Below are 12,425 nucleotides of genomic sequence, written 5' to 3'. Positions count from 1 at the left end.
AAAAGCCAAACAATAACATTTTTAAGTTATCAAAGTGACTTATACAGGTCCTTCTCAAAAAATTAGCATATTGTGATAAAGTTCATTATTTTCTGTAATGTACTGATAAACATTAGACTTTCATATATTTTAGATTAATTACACACAACTGAAGTAGTTCAAGCCTTTTATTGTTTTAATATTGATGTATGGTTGTGGCAACATCATTAACCTTGTCAAACACCTCAGAGTAAATCATATCACAGAATATGATGAGCTTATGTTGAGGCGAACTGAAGAAGAGGACAGGGACAGGTGCTGCTAGGGCGAGACAGACGTCTCTCATGGAGTCCTTTAGTGCTGCAGGCAGGCAACGTGTTCAAATAGCGCACAACTTCAGGTTTTTTTTATTTCTATATGATGAACTCTGCATTATTAAGTGATAAGAACAAGAAATCTGATGTCCTGTAATCATTATGACGCTATAATTTGAGATACAATAAATAAAATGTTTTTGTACAAAGTATCGGTATTGGATCAGTATCGTCGATACCACCCTGAATATTACTTGGTATCGGATCGGAAAGGAAATCAGTGGTATCGCACATCACTACTCTGCAATAGTTGGCCTCATCACTGATGGGGACGACAAGGAGTACAGAGAACTGACCCAAGGCTTTGTGGACTGGTGCCAGCAGAACTACCTCCAGATCAACACTAGTAAAACCAAGGAGCTGGTGGTAGACTTCCGCAGGCACAAACATCCTCCATTGCAACCACTGATCATCCAAGGTATGAACATTGAGACTGTGGACAGCAACAGGTACCTTGGTGTTCATCTGAACAATAAACTGGACTGGACTCATAATTCAGACGCCCTCTACAGGAAAGGGCTGTACCTGCTGCGGAGACTCAGGTCTTTTGGAGTGGAGGGCCCACTCCTGAAGACCTTCTATGACTCTGTGGTGGCCTCAGCCATCTTTTACGAGCATAGTCTGCTGGGGCGGCAACATCTCTGCTGGGGACAGGAAGAGACTGAACAGGCTGATCAGGAGGGCCAGCTCTGTTCTAGGATGCTCTCTGGACCCAGTGGAGGTGGTGAGTGACAGGAGAATGATGGCTAAGCTGTCATCCCTGTAGGACAACATCTCCCACCCCATGCAGGAGACTCTGACAGCACTGAGCAGCTCCTTCAGTGGCAGACTGCAGCACCCACGATTTGGGACGGAGAGAACGCAGGTCTTTCCTCCTCACTGCTGTCAGACTCCACAACAAAGACTTTGCATGTCCATTTCCTTCATTTAAAGGACCTTTTAGTCTCTTTTAACACTTCAGTTCGAGATGCGAGGGCTGCCTATTTCTCAGACTTAGTGTCTAAGAGCAGAGGTAACCCCAAGGTACTATTTAACACCATTAGTGATATTGTTGCTCCTGCTCCACCTGCTGTCCCAATTTCATCAAATGAAGATTGTGAAAAATTTCTTTCTTTCTTCGTTGAAAAAGTCAGTGACGTGAGGAACAATATCTCTCCTTCTGTGTCTCTCTTGTCTGCTCCAACTCAAGCTAGGCCTGTAATTTTAGAAAGATTTTTACCTGTGTCCTTACCAGAGCTGGTCAAGTTAGTTAATTCGATGAAAGCATCCTCCTGCTCTCTTGATATTTTACCTGGATCTTTGTTTAAAAATGTCTTTCAGTCTATTGGTCCCCGTGTGCTCACAATTATTAATACCTCACTGGTTTCTGGTCAGGTCCCTGTTTACTGTAAGAATGCTGTTATTCACCCACTGTTAAAAAAAAACCTAAGCTTGATGGTTCTCTTCTTAGTAGCTACAGACCGATTTCAAAATTATCGTTCATTGCTAAGATTTTCGAAAAGGTTGTGGCTAAGCAGCTTATAGCTGTTCTAGATGAATACAGCATTCTGGATAAATTCCAATCTGGCTTTCGTAGAGCTCACTCTACTGAAACTTCACTTCTTATAGTCTCCAACGACATTTTGATGAGATGTGATGCAGGAGAATGCTCCGTTCTGTTGATGTTGGACCTGACCTCCGCCTTTGATACTGTGGACCATCATATTCTGCTAGACAGGCTGAGACACTGGGTGGGTATATCAGGGGCTGCTTTCGACTGGTTTGAATCCTCTTTGCATGAACGATCCTTTTCTGTGGCTACCTCTAAGTACAGTTCCTCTTCTACTTTTCTTGCCTATGGTGTGCCACAAGGTTCAGTTTTGGGGCCTTTATTGTTCTTGCTGTATTTACTTTCTCTTCAACACTTATTGAGCACTTTTAAGGACATTTCGTATCACTGCTATGCAGATGATATTCAGTTATATATCTCCTTTAAGCCCCATGATGTTTCCAAGCTACAGATTTTGCATAAGTGCATAGACTCCATTAGATGTTGGATAGCTGGAAACTTTCTTCAACTAAATGAGGAGAATACTGAAGTCCTTGTTTGTGCTCCTAAAAATTTTGTACCAAGTGTTATGGAAAACTTGGGTCCACTTGCTACATTTGCCAAACCGTCTATCAGGAACCTTGGTGTTACTATTGACTCAGCTCTGACTTTAAATGCCCATGTAAAATCTCTGGTTCGCTCCTGTTTTTATCACTTGAGAAACATTGCTAAGCTGAGTCCCATTGTATCGCGCTCCAAATTAGAAATTGTCATTCATGCATTTGTTTCATCTCATCTGGATTATTGTAATTCTTTGTTTACTTGTTTATGTAAAGCCTCTTTGGGGCATCTGCAAGTTGTTCAGAATGTTGCTGCAGAGCTTCTGACCACATCCTCCAAGTACTCCCATGTCACACCCCTGCTGATTCAGCTGCACTGGCTCCTCGTTAAAATCAGAATCCACTTTAAGGTTTTGACCTTGACTTTCAGGGCTCTGCATAGACAAGCACCAACATACAGGGAGTGCAGAATTATTAGGCAAGTTGTATTTTTGAGGAATAATTTTATTATTGAACAACAACCATGTTCTCAATGAACCCAAAAACTCATTAATATCAAAGCTGAATGTTTTTGGAAGTAGTTTTTAGTTTGTTTTTAGTTTTAGCTATTTTAGGGGGATATCTGTGTGTGCAGGTGACTATTACTGTGCATAATTATTAGGCAACTTAACAAAAAACAAATATATACCCATTTCAATTATTTGATGGGTCCATCCATCTGGCCCATCAAGACTCACTCTCATTTCATCAGTCCATAAAACCTTAGAAAAATCAGTCTTGAGATATTTCTTGGCCCAGTCTTGACGTTTCAGCTTGTGTGTCTTGTTCAGTGGTGGTCGTCTTTCAGCCTTTCTTACCTTGGCCATGTCTCTGAGTATTGCACACCTTGTGCTTTTGGGCACTCCAGTGATGTTGCAGCTCTGAAATATGGCCAAACTGGTGGCAAGTGGCATCTTGGCAGCTGCACGCTTGACTTTTCTCAGTTCATGGGCAGTTATTTTGCGCCTTGGTTTTTCCACACGCTTCTTGCGACCCTGTTGACTATTTTGAATGAAACGCTTGATTGTTCGATGATCACGCTTCAGAAGCTTTGCAATTTTGAGACTGCTGCATCCCTCTGCAAGATATCTCACTATTTTTGACTTTTCTGAGCCTGTCAAGTCCTTCTTTTGACCCATTTTGCCAAAGGAAAGGACGTTGCCTAATAATTATGCACACCTGATATAGGGTGTTGATGTCATTAGACCACACCCCTTCTCATTACAGAGATGCACATCACCTAATATGCTTAATTGGTAGTAGGCTTTCGAGCCTATACAGCTTGGAGTAAGACAACATGCATGAAGAGGATGATGTGGACAAAATACTCATTTGCCTAATAATTCTGCACTCCCTGTATATAAATGAACTTTTACATCTATACATTCCCAGCAGGTCCCTGAGGTCATGTGACCAGGGCTTGCTTGCTGTCCAACACACGAGGCTGAAAACAAAAGGCGACAAAGCTTTTGGAACTGTGGCCCCCAGATTGTGGAACTCTCTCCCTTTGAGCCTGAGATCTGTGGACTCCGTGGTTGCTTTTAAAAAACACCTAAAAGCTCATCTTTTTAAACTTGCTTTTGGTTGATTTTTATTTTTAGGTTTTAGCTCCTGTGAAGCACTTTGTGATTTTTATCTTGAAAGGTGCTATATAAATAAAATTTTACTTTTACTTTTTACTTCAACTGATCACACATATCCACACATGTGCATTAGCAATAACACTAAGTGCATTACTCTTTTCTGGCATCGTTGTATTATACTCAACTGTATATAGCATTAGTATTCTATTTTATTCGATTTTATTCGATTGTATATAGTATTTTATTTTATTCTATTGTGTACAGTAACTTATTGATATCTTATTCCAGTGTTTTTCTCTAATTTTTCTATGCAACTTTGCACTGTCCACTGCTGTAACAAAACAAATTTCCCAAACGTGGGACTAATAAAGGTTATCTTAAACCTTAATTTACTCGTTTGGGATGGTGAAGGATATATCCATTTATTTTCTGGTGACTGTACGTGCACGTCTGACACTATGTGTTGGAGTGGAAGGATCGGTCACATATCAATCAGAAGGATTTATGTATGGTCTGCGGCACTTTTTGTATATAGTGTCTTCCTTTCCCCACCCTCTCCTTTACAGATGTATCATTATACAACGCCAGAACTCGACTAGCACTAGTAAAACATCATAGATATGAAGTGGTCCGTTTTCAAACATACAAAAATTACAAATTAATAGCTTCATATCTATATATATATATATCTATACATTAGGGGTGCAACGATACTTGTATCGATATTGAACCGTTCGATACAGTGCTTTCGGTTCGGTACACATATGTACCTGATCAGCCTGTTCAGTCTCTTCCTGTCCCCAGCAGAGATGTTGCCGCCCCAGCAGACTATGCTGCCTAGGCGGAGTAGTCGAACGCAGATTCACTGAGCGCAGGGCAAGCTAGTGAGAAAGAAGTTAAGCTCTCCTTGCAACATGGCAAATTGAACCTCCCCCACCCTCATTCAGATCTGGCGTTTGGAACTATTTTGGTTTTCACGTGAAGTATGACCCTGAAGGTATAAGCTTGTGTTTTACTTTAGTCATGGACTAAAGTAAAACAGTATGTTGGATGTGCCACGCAATGCTCAATTACATGGGTGGGAGCTAGTGTGTTAGCGCAGTTAGCTCGTTAACGTGTTGCCTGTCCAGCCCCATGCACGGGCGATCTGCGGTAGCTCGTTAACGGAGATTTGCCGTGTTGTGGCGTTAATGTCATTTCAACGAGATTAACGCTGACAGCACTAGTGGGAACACAACGAATATGACAAGTGGAAGCAGACAAAAACAACAAGCAGGCATGGTACAAGCTTTACCCGAGTCATTTAGACAGCCGTTAGCACATGATTCTCCCTATGGGGACCTGATATGTTTAATATGCTGCTGAGAATATAGCCAAGAAGAAGCGGATAGTATAGCTTTTATTTTGGAAAGAGCCATTTCTCTGTAATAAACTCTCTTTTCCAAAGATGAGTGATTCCTCAATCAGATACAGGGCTCGCAATATCGCTAGCCCGACGTCCCGGGGCTAGCGATTTTTCCAGTCGGGCTACCAAAATCTATCTCTGCCCTGCCCATCGGCCTATCGTAGGAAGGAAAAATATATGTCAATGCTTTTGCATTCTTTCGGAAATGTAGCTGGGTAATTATGTCATTGGCATCAATGAGCCACTGTCAATATGTGACATATTGAAATCGCGTTTGAATTTGCGCTTGTTTTTTGCTTTCACTTTGCAATCGCGCGAACTGTGTATAGAGAGCGTCAGCACTGATTGGTGAGTGATGATAATTTGCGCACCAATTCCTCTGACATCGTCTTATCAATCGTTAGCTTACTATGCAAACATGACAAGTGAAATCTCCCGCAGCTTAAACATATGAGAGGTTGATCGCGCAGAGAATCGCTGAGCGTTATGTGAGTGCGTGAGTAAGAGCAGCAGGATATATATTTTAGTTCTGCTGAGCCAAATAAGACAGGTCAGGGTGAAGAAGTGACAGCCAAAGAAAAGCTTACCACAAAACGGAAAAGTTATGACAAATCAGGCTATAGGGCAAAAAGAAAGTGCAGCTTTATGGTTTCATGGACAAAAGAATTTCTGTGGCTGCATTATGACGAGCTAAATAACCAGGGCTGCACATAAGTGGTCCGATAATAAGTTGCAACGCGCGTTTGCATACATAAGATTTTCAGGAGGAGGACAGACATTTGTTTAGAACTCTTAAAGATATCGAAGAAGCTCCTTTAAGCAATTACTTTGGTGTTCCTCCACCTCCAAAGAAATGTCAGAAGGAGTCCGAACCACAAAAGAAGCACATATTCTCGGAAAAGTGGTTGCAGGAGGTGAGCTGGCTTCAAACAAATAATGAACGCACAGAGATGTGGTGCGGAATGTGCCGTGAAAATTTAATAAATGACAAATTAAAAAGGCATGAATATTTTTTTTTGTATCGAAAAAATATCGAACCGTGACACCAAAGTATCGAACCGAACCGAACCGTGAATTTTGTGTATCGTTGCACCCCTAATATATATATATATATATATATATATATATATATATATATAATATATATGTAATCGGAGCACTAGGTGCAGTGACTCCCAAGCTAGGCGAGTGGCTCCAGCAGATCCCGGGAATAACATCGGAGATCTCTGTCCAGAAGAGCGCAGTCCTGGGAACAGCTAAGATACTGCGCAGGACCCTCAAGCTCCCAGGCCTCTGGTAGAGGACCCGAGCTTGAAGGATAAACCGCCCGCAGGGGCGTGCTGGGTGTATATATATATATGTATATATATACACACACACATACGTGCATGTATATACATATATATTAAATGTACAGAGATCAGCAGTATGAACGGTGACGTCACTAGCCGTGTCTGGGTCTAAACTCCGCTGCAGGTCCATATATCAAACGATCACTATGGCATTACTGAGAGTTGAAAAACTGTCTAAAGTCTTTCATCTTTAATAAAATGATCAGCGTTCTGCTCTACCAGGTATAACAATTGAGTTTAACATCCAGGCATCCATGAAAACGGAATTTATGACATTTAAAAGAGTTAGAAGTTAGCAGGGAGTTAGCTCGCTAGCTTCTATCTGAATACAATATAGCATGTCCTGACTGCGGGGTTTTGGAAACAAATTAAAACGTACAGCTCTGTTATCACTTCCAGCATAAATGAAGACAGAAAACTAAACAGCAGTGACGTTTGTAGGGTTACTGAAGTTGGGCTAGCTGGTATATAATGATGTGCTACGTGACCGCTAGCGACACAGCTATGTTAGCATAATATAAACAAGCTAACTTTTTTTCCACTCGATAAAAGTTACCGTGAGTGTTCTCGGTGGTCAGGAACAAATGTAATCGCATGGCAGGATGCTGTAAAAGGACCAAACTTCAGCCAGGAGAACAACTGAGATAATCCATCCACAATACGAGGTTAGTCATTCATATACTGCTGCATGGGCTGGGCTGTAGTTACATCCTAAGGTTTTAAAAACTGAGCTTAAATAAATGATTAGCGGTAATAAAAGCCGAGGGAGGTCAACAGTGATCACTGACTGTTTTAGGAGCTTTTTGAGATCAAATAGAAGAAAATACATAACATTAAACATGTTAACAACACAAAAGCCATATTAAACGCAGACTACTTTAGACCCGGAAGTAGGATTCGTCGCGTCATCACTGAACAACCGGATAGCTGTTCTCTTTACCCTTGATTTGTTTATTTATATAGTTTTGTTTATTTAAACTGCTTTTTAAAGCATCCTTGGAATTCTTGAAAGGCGTTATAAAAATCTACTTTATTATAAGTACAATAATAGTAATTTTGTTTATTATTAAAAGGTTATATTTTGTCATTCTCATCATTTTGGTGTGTTTTAAACTTTGGAAATAAATTTAAATTAATGTAAAAAAAATGTATAATTAAACTGTGTTCAGTACAAATCATTTTTATGCCTCATTTGATGATCGCCAAATAATTAGAAAGCAAACTGAACTATGGTCATTGTCATCATTATGATGGGCAGTAGCATCCTCTCAACAATTAACTTTTAGTTTAGCCTGTAATTAATACCACCTCCTTAGGTGCTATTGAATCTTTAATGATATAACTGTGTTTTACTCAATGTCTCTGTCTTACACAGATGATTTTGTTCTGATTTTGTCATTATTACGTTCATAGTAATAGCAATGGAAGTAATAATGACATTTGAACATTAATCTCTCATACTGGGACAGAGCAATGAATCAGTTTTTCATTTGTTCTCTTTAAAGACTCCCTCCTCGTATTTAATTCCCCCTTTTTCTGCCTCCCAACAAGCATATTAAAATGATAAATGAGGGGTAGATGTGAGGTGGGGCTTTAGACTACATTGTTTAAAGGGAGAATTAAGGAATGGAAGAGGGTGTTGATTGCCGCTTACTAAATGCGTATGTTTTTGTGTTTCGAATTATGTATTATCTCCTTTCTAAGGTCTCATGTTTTCATTTTATATTCTGTATTCAACTATACCTTTTAAAAATGAAAGAGAAAGATGCTCAGTGATTTATAGAATTGCTTAAATATCACAATTAATTTAAGAAGCCAACCCTTGCCACTAGTCTAACAACCAAACCCCTGTTTGTGAAAACACTGTTAAGACAAGCTCTGTAATGGGGTGGCATGCTGTTGTTAGTATTGATGCCTCGCAGACACAAGGTTCCTGGTTCAAATTCATGGGGCAGGTGCACCCTCTTCAATGGAGTTTGAATATCTGATATAAAGTGTAGGAAACACATATGCAAGTCCCACACATTCAAGCTTTCCTACCACTGGCGTGAATCCAGTTCAGTGAGTTTAAATAGATACACTGAACAAAAATATAAACGCAACACTTTTGTTTTTGCTCCCATTCCCCATGGGATGGACGTAGAGACCTAAAATTCATTCCAGATACACAATATAACCATCCCTCCCAAACAGTGGTCACAAATCAGTCCAAATGTGTGGGAGTGGGCACATCTGCTATATTGAGATAATCCATCCCACCTCACAGGTGTGCCACAACAGGATGCTGATCTGACATCATGAGTAGTGCACAGGTGTACCTCAGACTGCCCACAACAAAAGGCCACCCTGGAATGGGCAGTTTTTTGCGCTATTGGGGGTCTGGGGACCCAGAACCGGTCAGTATCTGGTGTGACCACCATTTGCCTCATGCAGTGCAACACATCGTCGCATGGAGTCTATCAGATTGTCAATTGTGGCCTGTGGAATGTTGGTCCACTCCACTTCAATGGCTGTGCGAGGTTGTTGGATATTCGTGGGAACTGGTACACGCTGTCGTATACGCCGGTCAAGCACATCCCGAACATGCTCAATGGGTGACATGTCCGGTGAGTATGCTGGCCATGCAAGAACTGGGACATTCTCAGCTGCCATCTGCCCTGAACAATGTGAACCATGATTCATCCGTGAAGCACACACCTCTCCAACGTGCCAGACGCCATCGAATGTGAGCATTTGCCCACACAAGTCTGTTACGGCGACGAGCTGGAGTCAGGTCAAGACCCCGATGAGGACGACGGGCATGCAGTTGAGCGTCCCTGAGACGGTTTCTGACAGTTTGTGCAGAAATTGTTTGGTTGTGCAAACCAATTGTTCCAGCAGCTGTCTGGGTGGCTGGTCTCAGACGATCTTGGAGGTGAACCTGCTGGATGTGGAGGTCCTGGGCTGGTGTGGTTACACGAGGTCTGCGGTGGTGAGGCCGGTTGGATGTGCTGCCATATTCTCTGAAACGCCTGTGGAGACGGCTTATGGTTGAGAAATGAACATTCAATGCACGGGCGACAGATCTGGTTGACATTCCTGCTGTCAGCATGCCAATTGCACGCTCCCTCATTGCTTGTGGCATCTGTGGCATTTTGCTGTGAGACAAAACTGCACATTCCAGGGTGGCCTTTTGTTGTGGGCAGTCTGAGGTACACCTGTGCACTACTCATGATGTCAGATCAGCATCCTGATGTGGCACACCTGTGAGGTGGGATGGATTATCTCAATATAGCAGATGTGCCCACTACCACACATTTGGACTGATTTGTGACCACTGTTTGGGAGGGATGGTTATATTGTGTATCTGGAATGAATTTTAGGTCTCTACGTCCATCCCATGGGGAATGGGAGCAAAAACAAAAGTGTTGCATTTATATTTTTGTTCAGTGTATTTTTGTGTGTGAGTGCTAATTAATCATGAATAAATATTAATAATTATAAATGGTAGATGTGAACATGTTTTCATTATATTGAAGTGAGGACAGCATTTAGCACTTGTAATGGTTTTATGTGGTTATACAATAAACCCCAACAATTCCAGAATATCCTTGCATTTTTTGAAATAGTAAGAACAATAAGTATGTTATCTTTTTATCTCTTAGATAAAATAGGACACATGCTATTATGTGATAAGAGACATTTTTCTCCCAAAAAAGTGTTGTAAAACCTTAAAAAAAATCCACTCTCCCCAAGCTCTGAAACATTTGTTAAACATTAATTATATCTTTTTAAAATGTCATATTGGCTATTTATATATTCTAAACAGATCTGTATTTCTAAATTTTGGTCGCCATATAAATGTTAGTTTTAAAGTGCATACATCTATAATAGGAAATAAATTGCATAACTTAGACCTTTATGGCAAACATTTATGCTACTCTAACCAAGCAAACAAAGTAGTTTTCACTACAAGCCACATTGGGGCTACTTGGGGTTGGGGATGTGTTGTCCAAGGACACTTTAACATGTGGACTGGAGGAGCTGACTGGATTAAACCACCGACCTGCACATAGATTGCATATGAATCTTATTAGTCCTGGTCTAATTGCTGTGATTTGCGTTGGTTTGATGTCTTTTCGACCTCTAGTGGCCCATGCTGGGCTATGGCTTGTCCATTAATCACATATAAATGGTTGTCACAGGTGGATTCACTGCTCATCTAACATTGCCAGTTGCTGTCAACTATTTGACAAATGGAAAAGGCTTGGGGAGCAGGAAGATAGGAAGGTGACTAGGGACCTAGGATTTTGAACAGAAGATGCAGTAATCATCTTCCATATAATTTAATATTCAAGTTCTGTGTTTACAATATATCATTCTACATCCATACATCAACTTAACAAAGTCTTAGTAAATACATAGTATCAATTTTTTTTCTAAATCAAGCAATAAATCTTACATAATTACATTTTTATACACAAAGTACTTTCCAGATGGCTGATTTGGCCACAAAATGAAAGTTACGTAAATGACCAATTATGTGTGAAAAACAAGCACATGCTGCAAAAGACATGCAGCAAGATTCCTCAGCTGTGAGTGACCAATGACTTTTGGGTCAGGTCTGGTCAGTGGTCTGAAAAGTGAGTTTATTGGAAGTACTTACGTTTTTTTAATGTATTTTTTTCAGGAGCAACTAGCCCCTGAAAAGTGAGTTTAAATTTTACTTTACAGCTTTCTATATGTTCACCCATCTTAATTATTAACATACTAATAATATTTGTATTTTAAGTTTTAAAACAAAATAAATCCCAATTAAAAAAATGTCCCCAAAACAGACAAAAATTAAATGGTAAATGGCCTGTATTTATATAGCGCTTTACTAGTCCCTAAGGACCCCAAAGCGCTCTACATTGTAGCCACAGCCACCCTGGGGCGCACTGACGGAGGCGAGGCTGCCGGACACTGGCGCCACCGGGCCCTCTGACCACCACCAGTAGGCAACGGGTGAAGTGTCTTGCCCACGGACACAACGACCGAGACTGTCCAAGCCGGGGCTCAAACCGGCAACCTTCCGATTACAAGGCGAACTGCCAACTCTTGAGCAACGATCGCCCGCAATTAATGAAGTGTAAACCCAATATTGTCATGATCCTGGGCCATGTTGGCCCAGTATTCGCAGTTTTCATGTATTTTGTTCCTTATTTAGGCCATGCTTCCTGGGTTGCCCTGTTATGTTGTTCCTTATGTGTGTTCCCCTTGTGACTCTTACCCCCTGTGTGCCCCTCTGTGTATTTGTGAGCCCTCGTCTCTCCTTGTGTTTTATTCCATGTTTCCCCAGCCTTTTATGTCTGTGTTCTCCCCGTGCTCTCTCTCGTCCTGTCTGAACCTCTGTACTTCCTGTTTTACTTTGCCCGTCTCCCGTTAGTGTTGCGTTCACTCCTGCCGTGTCTTGTTATGATTATCAGTGTCACCTGTGTTCCCCGTGTGCTCCCACTTCCCTCGTTAACCCTCTGTGTATTTATGTCTGCGTCTCCCTCAGTTCTGTGTCGCGTTCTCCCTCATGCTGTGTGTGATTCTCCCTGTGTTTCTTGGTGAGCTTTATATTTAGTTTTTCCCAGTTTAG

Source organism: Astatotilapia calliptera, chromosome 9 (assembly GCF_900246225.1).
Source record: "Astatotilapia calliptera chromosome 9, fAstCal1.2, whole genome shotgun sequence".
NCBI lineage: Eukaryota > Metazoa > Chordata > Actinopteri > Cichliformes > Cichlidae > Astatotilapia > Astatotilapia calliptera.
The sequence above is the reverse complement of the archived record's forward strand: the minus strand, read 5'-3'. Positions refer to the sequence as shown.